Source organism: Lycium barbarum, chromosome 5 (genome assembly GCF_019175385.1).
Source record: "Lycium barbarum isolate Lr01 chromosome 5, ASM1917538v2, whole genome shotgun sequence".
In the NCBI taxonomy this organism is placed as follows: Eukaryota; Viridiplantae; Streptophyta; class Magnoliopsida; order Solanales; family Solanaceae; genus Lycium; species Lycium barbarum.
Window position 1 is genome coordinate 498,976 of NC_083341.1, and position 6,956 is coordinate 505,931.

Genomic DNA, 6,956 nt, shown 5'->3' on the forward strand with positions numbered 1-6,956 from the left:
AGCAGCAACATAAAATTTATTGGGCCAAAGCCCAATAGCATGAATAGTTCGCAGCATGTTGGGCCTTGAATGGGCCAGATCCATTTAATTTTTTCTTTTCTCTTTTCCTTATTATTATTGTTGTGCATTTTTATTTGCTTTGTATGACTAATATCTCATCTTGTTTTATTTCCTTAACTTAGATGAATTTTAGTAAATTAGTGGGTTTAACTTTAGTATAATGGGTAGTAAATTTAAGAGAGATATTAACATTAATTTCATAAGTATCACTCCTTTCTTTTCATGTTAAAATCATTTACAATGTCTAATATTTACTTTATTTAAAAAATTGATTTGCAAAATAGAATGATTATATATATTTTAAATGAAGAGAATCATATTTTATTCTTATTATCTAAACATTTCAAAACGTCATTAATATGCACTCAAGTATTATTTTTATAAATAACTCTTCAAGTTTGAATCAATCACGTCTATTTAAAACAAGTCTAGATTTCTTACACTATTATACGGATATAATGTCATATTGGCTAGGTTTTCTCTTAAAAGCTTCTATTTATATACAAATCATTATATTTTGCAAGTCTCATTTTTACAATAAAAATTATTATTTTTCAAGCTTAACAACATTTATAAGTTTTATTTTTTTTAGTGGACTACTATGTATTTCTTCAAGTGAGTTTAAATAGCATCATTATGTTTTCCTTTAAAAACCTCAACAACATTTATAACCTATTTTTCTTAAGATTTAAGCATTATATTTAATCTGAATTAATTAACCTAAGTTTGGTCGGATAACCGTAAGTTAACGGATTCTAAAGGATGTCTAACCCCTTCCCTTTAGGATAATATAGAGCCCTTACCTAGAATCACACTGGTTAAGCAGATTATTAACGGAGGTTTAGTTTTAACTTTACCTTAGTTAACATTTAGGTGTCCTAATTCACCGTTAAATTAATTAGGTGGCAACTCCTTAAATAAAACAAATAGGAATCACCAATATGTTGTACTCCTAAATCAATCCGGTTAAAACGGGGTATAACAGTCGTCCAATGGGACTAGCATGATTGATGCTTAGAAATGTATGATTAATGATGTGACTCACCTAGATGCAAGCCTAAGTGTAAGCTAAGAGGTGCCCGGGTGGGCTAGCACCGGGTGCTCGTCGCGGTCCCCTTGTCGGGTCGTGACAAAACTGGTATCAGAGCAGTTTAGTCCTAGGGCGTGTCTACGAGCCGTGTCTAGTAGAGTCTTTGTTATGGGTGTGTTGCGCGCCACACTTATAAACAAGAAGCTGCGGACATTTTAGGAATGAATGACCTTCTTTCTTCATCAGAATCGTGCGATAGAGCTATGATGTAAGAACTTCTTGTTCCAAGTTCCTTAATTGTATGTTGTGTATTTTAGAGATGCCTAAAAAGAAAAAGGCTACAGCAGCCCAAAAGGGCAAGACGGTGGCAGAAAAGCGGGCTAAAAGAGCGCCGCCACCGGTAGTAGAGGCAAGTGAGTCTCAGAGTGCGGCTCAATCCCAGCCCTCCCAGACAGTGCCCATTACTGAGGAGCGAGAGAGAGCTCCAGCTCCTCCACCGGATGCTTTAGGCCAAGATGTGAAAGAGGCCATTAATTTGTTGACTCAATTAGTTGCGGCCCAGACTCAGAGACAAGGTTCAGGGCAAGGCGACAGGGCTGTTAGTGTAAGGGCCCGTGACTTCATTACTTTAAACCCTCCGGAATTCTTTGGGTCAAAGCCAGAGGAGGACCCTCAGGACTTCATTGATGGTATGTTGAGGACGCTCCGATTGATACATGCTTCAGACACCGAGTCGGTGGAGTTAGCGTCATATAGATTGAGAGATGTCTCGATCCAGTGGTATACGGTATGGATGGCTTCACGGGGGGCCAATGCACCTCCCCCGGTATGTCAAGAGTTTGTTGATGCTTTTCTCCGTCATTATATGCCTCCAGAAGTTCGGCGAGCTAGGGCTGATAAATTCTTGAACTTGAGGCAAGGTAATATGAGTGCCCTAGAGTATAGCCTTCGTTTTAATTCATTGGCTAGGTATGCTTCGGCCATGGTAGCGGATATGGGTGATCGGGTACACCGATTTGTAAAGGGCCTAGGGCCACACTTGATGGATAAATGCTTGACTGCGTCCCTTCAGGACGGTATGGATATTGCACGCATTCAGGCACATGCCCAGAACTTAGAAGAGAGCCTACAACAGTGGAGAAGTAAGCGTGAGCAAGATCGGGGACATAGCAAGAGGGCTAGATCTTCGGGTCCGACCATCGAGTTTAAAGGTGGGCACAGACAACAGTTTCCCAGGCATTCAGGCTATTCTATGACCAGTGCACCTCCACGGATTTCAGGCCAGAGATTTGATAGATCTACTCATTCCGGGCTGAGTCAGAATTATTCAGGGTCCAGTTTAGAGGTGATTCAGACCAGTCAAGGCCACCCGCACCACGATGTTCCCAGTGTGGGAAGTTGCATTGGGGTCAATGCCGATCAGGTTTAGATGTTTGCTACTCATGTGGCCAACCAGGCCATATCATGCGTGATTGCCTCTTAATACATGGTAGAGGTAGGACCCAGCCATCAGGGTCGGTAGCGGATCTTCGGCATCTGTACGCCCTACGGGGCCAGGTTCACATGCTCCAGTTGGCCATGGTAGAGGCAGAGGGAGAGCCCCCAATTCTAGCGGTCCTCAGCACCGTATTTATGCTTTGGCTGGACGCCAAGATCTTGAGTCTTCTCCTGACGTGGTCACAGGTATATTATCGGTGCTCTCTCATGATGTATATGCTTTGATTGATCCGGGCTCCACATTGTCATATGTTACTCCATATATTGCGGGTTGATTTATAGTCGAGCCGGACTCGATCAAACCTTTTGAGGTGTCTACACCCGTGGGTGAATCGGTAATAGCTAGCCGAGTATATAGAGATTGTGTAGTTACAATTTGTGATCGTCGTACCATGATTGATTTGCATGAGCTAGAAATGGTAGACTTTGATGTCATTATGGGCATGGATTGGTTGGCTTCTTGTTATGCCAATGTTGATTGCCGAATGAAAATGGTTCGTTTCCAATTTCCGGGAGAACCAGTCTTGGAATGGAAAGGGAATACGGCGTCACCAAAAGGTAGTTGTATTTCCTATCTAAAGGCAAGGAAGATGATCACGAAAGGATGTATTTATCATCTAGTGCGAGTTCAAGATATAGAAGCTGAATCGCCGACTCTTCAGTCAGTTCCCGTAGTGAATGAATTTCCGGATGTGTTCCCGGAAGAGCTTCCAGGCCTTCCTCCCGAGCGGGAGATTGATTTTTCCATTGATGTGTTGCCAGGCACTAAACCTATATCTATTCCTCCTTATAGAATGGCACCCACAGAATTGAAAGAGTTGAAGGAGCAATTGAAAGACTTGCTTGAGAAAGGCTTCATTAGGCCTAGTTCATCCCCATGGGGAGCACCCGTATTGTTTGTCCGAAAAAATGATGGCTCCTTGAGAATGTGCATTGACTATCGGCAATTGAATAAGGTGACGATTAAAAATAAATATCCTCTCCCGAGGATTGATGATTTATTTGATCAATTGCAAGGTGTCAAGTGGTTTTCAAAGATTGACTTGAGGTCCGGGTATCATCAAGTGAGAGTTAGGGAAAAAGATATCCCTAAGACAGCTTTTAGAACAAGATATGGTCATTTTGAATTCCGGGTAATGTCATTTGGGCTAAATGAATAATGTGTTCAGACCCTTCCTGGATTTATTTGTGATTGTATTCATTAACGATATCTTGGTGTATTTTAGATCCGAGGTAGAACACACGGATCATTTGCGTACTGTCCTTGGAGTTCTTCGAACTCGAGAGTTATTTGCAAAGTTTTCCAAATGCGAGTTTTGGTTGAACTCGGTAGCATTTTTAAGGCATATCGTTGCAGCCGATGGTATTCGAGTGGATAGCCAAAAGATTGAGGCCGTGAAGACTTGGCCAAGGCCCACAACTCCTACGGAGGTTCGTAGCTTTCTGGGCTTAACAGGTTATTACAGGAGGTTCATTTAAGGTTTTTCTTCTAATTCTGCACCACTCACGAAGTTGACCCAAAAATCGGCAAAGTTTAAATGGACAGATGCTTGCGAACGTAGTTTCCAAGAGCTAAAGGGTAGATTGACTTCTGTCCCAGTTTTGACACTCCCAGAGGGATTTAAGGGATATGTCGTTTATTGCGATGCTTCAGGTTTTGGGCTAGGCTGTGTATTGATGCAACATGGCAAAGTGATTGCGTATGCTTCAAGGCAATTGCGGAAACATGAGCAGAATTATCCTACCCATGATCTAGAATTGGCCGCGGTGGTTCATGCATTAAAGATATGGAGACATTATTTATATGGTGTCCACGTGGATATTTACACGGATCATAAGAGCCTTCAATATATCTTCAAGCAGAAAGAGTTGAACTTGCGGCAACGACGATGGTTAGAATTGTTAAAGGACTATGATGTTGAAATTTTGTACCACCCCGGAAAGGCAAATGTTGTGGCTGATGCTCTTAGCCGTAGGTCGATGGGAAGTCTAAGTGATGTACGACCAGAGAAGAGAGAAATGGCCCGTGAGCTCCAACAGTTAGCTAACCTAGGAGTCCGAGTAGTGGACTCAGATAGCAAGGGCACTACTATTCAGAATTCTGCAGTCTCGTCGCTAGTAACAGAGGTTCAGGAGCGACAATATGAGGATCCCATGCTAATGCAGTACAGAGATACACTCCCTCAGAAAGAGGAGTCATCATTTGACATTTCAGGAGACAGAGTTCTCCGATGTAGAGGAAGGTTATGTGTTCCCGATGTGGCAAGTCTACGCCACGAGATATTGAGAGAAGCTCACTGTTCCCGTTACTCCGTCCACCCAGGAGCGACGAAAATGTATCATGATCTTAAGTCTATGTATTGGTGGAATGGAATGAAGAAAGATATAGCGGAGTTTGTAGCTCAATGTCCTAATTGCCAACAAGTGAAAATCGAGCACCAAAAGCCGGGTGGATTGTTGCAAGCTATAGAAATCCCAACTTGGAAGTGGGAAGTGATTAATACGGATTTCATTACAGGCTTACCCCGTTCTCGACGTAAGTATGATTCCATATGGGTGATTGTTGATAGACTCACAAAGTTAGCTCATTTCTTACCGGTCAGGACGACCTATGTGGCAGAAGATTATGCAAGGCTTTACCTTAAAGAGATAGTGAGACTCCACGGCGTTCCGGTATCTATTATCTCCGATAGAGGGACTCAGTTTACTGCTAAATTTTGGGAGTCTTTCCAAGAGGGTTTAGGGACCCGAGTTAGCCTTAGCACGACATTTCATCCACATACCGATGGACAAGCTGAACGTACTATTCAGACTCTTGAGGATATGCTATGGTCATGTATGATAGACTTTGGAGGAAATTGGGATGATCATTTGCCACTCATTGAATTTGCTTACAATAATAGTTATCATTCTAGCATCCAAATGGCACCATATGAAGCTTTATATGGGCGAAAGTGTAGATCCCCAATTGGTTGGTTCGAAACAGAAGAGGCTCAGTTGATAGGGCCAGACTTGGTTTAGCAAGCCATAGAGAAAGTCAAGCTCATACAAGATCGATTATTAGCGGCTCAAAGTCGTCAAAAGTCCTATGTGGATAATCGCCGAAGAGACTTGGAGTTCGAAGTGAAAGATTGGGTATTCTTGAAAGTGTCGCCGATGAAGGGCGTTATGAGGTTTGGCAAAAAGGGGAAGCTTAGTCCCCGGTATATTGGGCCTTATGAGATCGTACGAAAGATAGGCAAAGTGGCCTATGAGTTAGATTTACCTCCAGATTTGGAGTCAGTTCATCCAGTTTTCCATGTCTCGATGCTTCGGAAATGTGTTGGAGATCCTACGAGGATCGTCCCAGTAAATGATGTTCAAGTGACCGAAGGGTTAACTTATGATGAAATACCCATTGCCATATTAGATAGGCAAGTACGGAGGCTTAGAAACAAAGAAGTGGCTTCAGTTAAAGTTTTGTGGAGAAATAACAATCGAGAGGAAATGACGTGGGAAGCAGAAGAAAGTATGCGATCCAAATACCCACATTTATTTCAGCCCTTGGAAGAAGTCCAAGATGAGACGTCAAGATCCTAAGGTATGTATGCTTTCCTTTTATGCTTTTGGGTCGTGTGTGGCCAAATTTTTATGCTATTATGTTGTGGCCCTGTGAGGCATCGATATTATGGGTTGTTGTGACAGGGGGATAGTGCCATATTGTAGGGGAAACTCTGGCAAAAATTTTATAGAATTCCCGAACACTTTAAAATTCGAGGATGAATGTTCTTAAGGGGGGAAAAATGTTACACCTCGAAAAATTTTCCGTTGGTACGTAAGTGAACGAACTAGTAGGGAATGACATTTGATGACCCTAGTTGATATTTTAAAGATGTTAGAGATGAGGGAAGAGGATTGCCAAGAGAAGGCAAAAGTATTTGATAAGTATCGGAAAGGAATTACGAGCAACGAGTTAGCAAGGACTTAATGATGTTTTGGGAAAGGGTTATAATGTCCCTTAGATCGATAACGAAGTGTTGAACAAGTGTTAAGAAGGTTCCATAAGGATCGGAGACCAAACGAAGTGACGAGAATAAGTTTAGTGGACTGATGGGTTATACGGACCGTATAATGGACCGTAAAACCATCACAGAAGAGGTCGCTCGCTGGTGAATTTTTACGGTCAGTTATACGGACCGTATAATGGACCGTAAAACGTTCACAGTGAAGGGTGAAGGAAAGACCCATCTCACGGTCAATTATACGGACCGTATAATCATTATACGGACCGTATAGTGAACCCGACAGATCAGTTGAATATTATTAAATAAGGGACCAAGTTCATGAAATCATTTCAACATTTAGTCCCTCTCTCTAAAACATCTCTCTA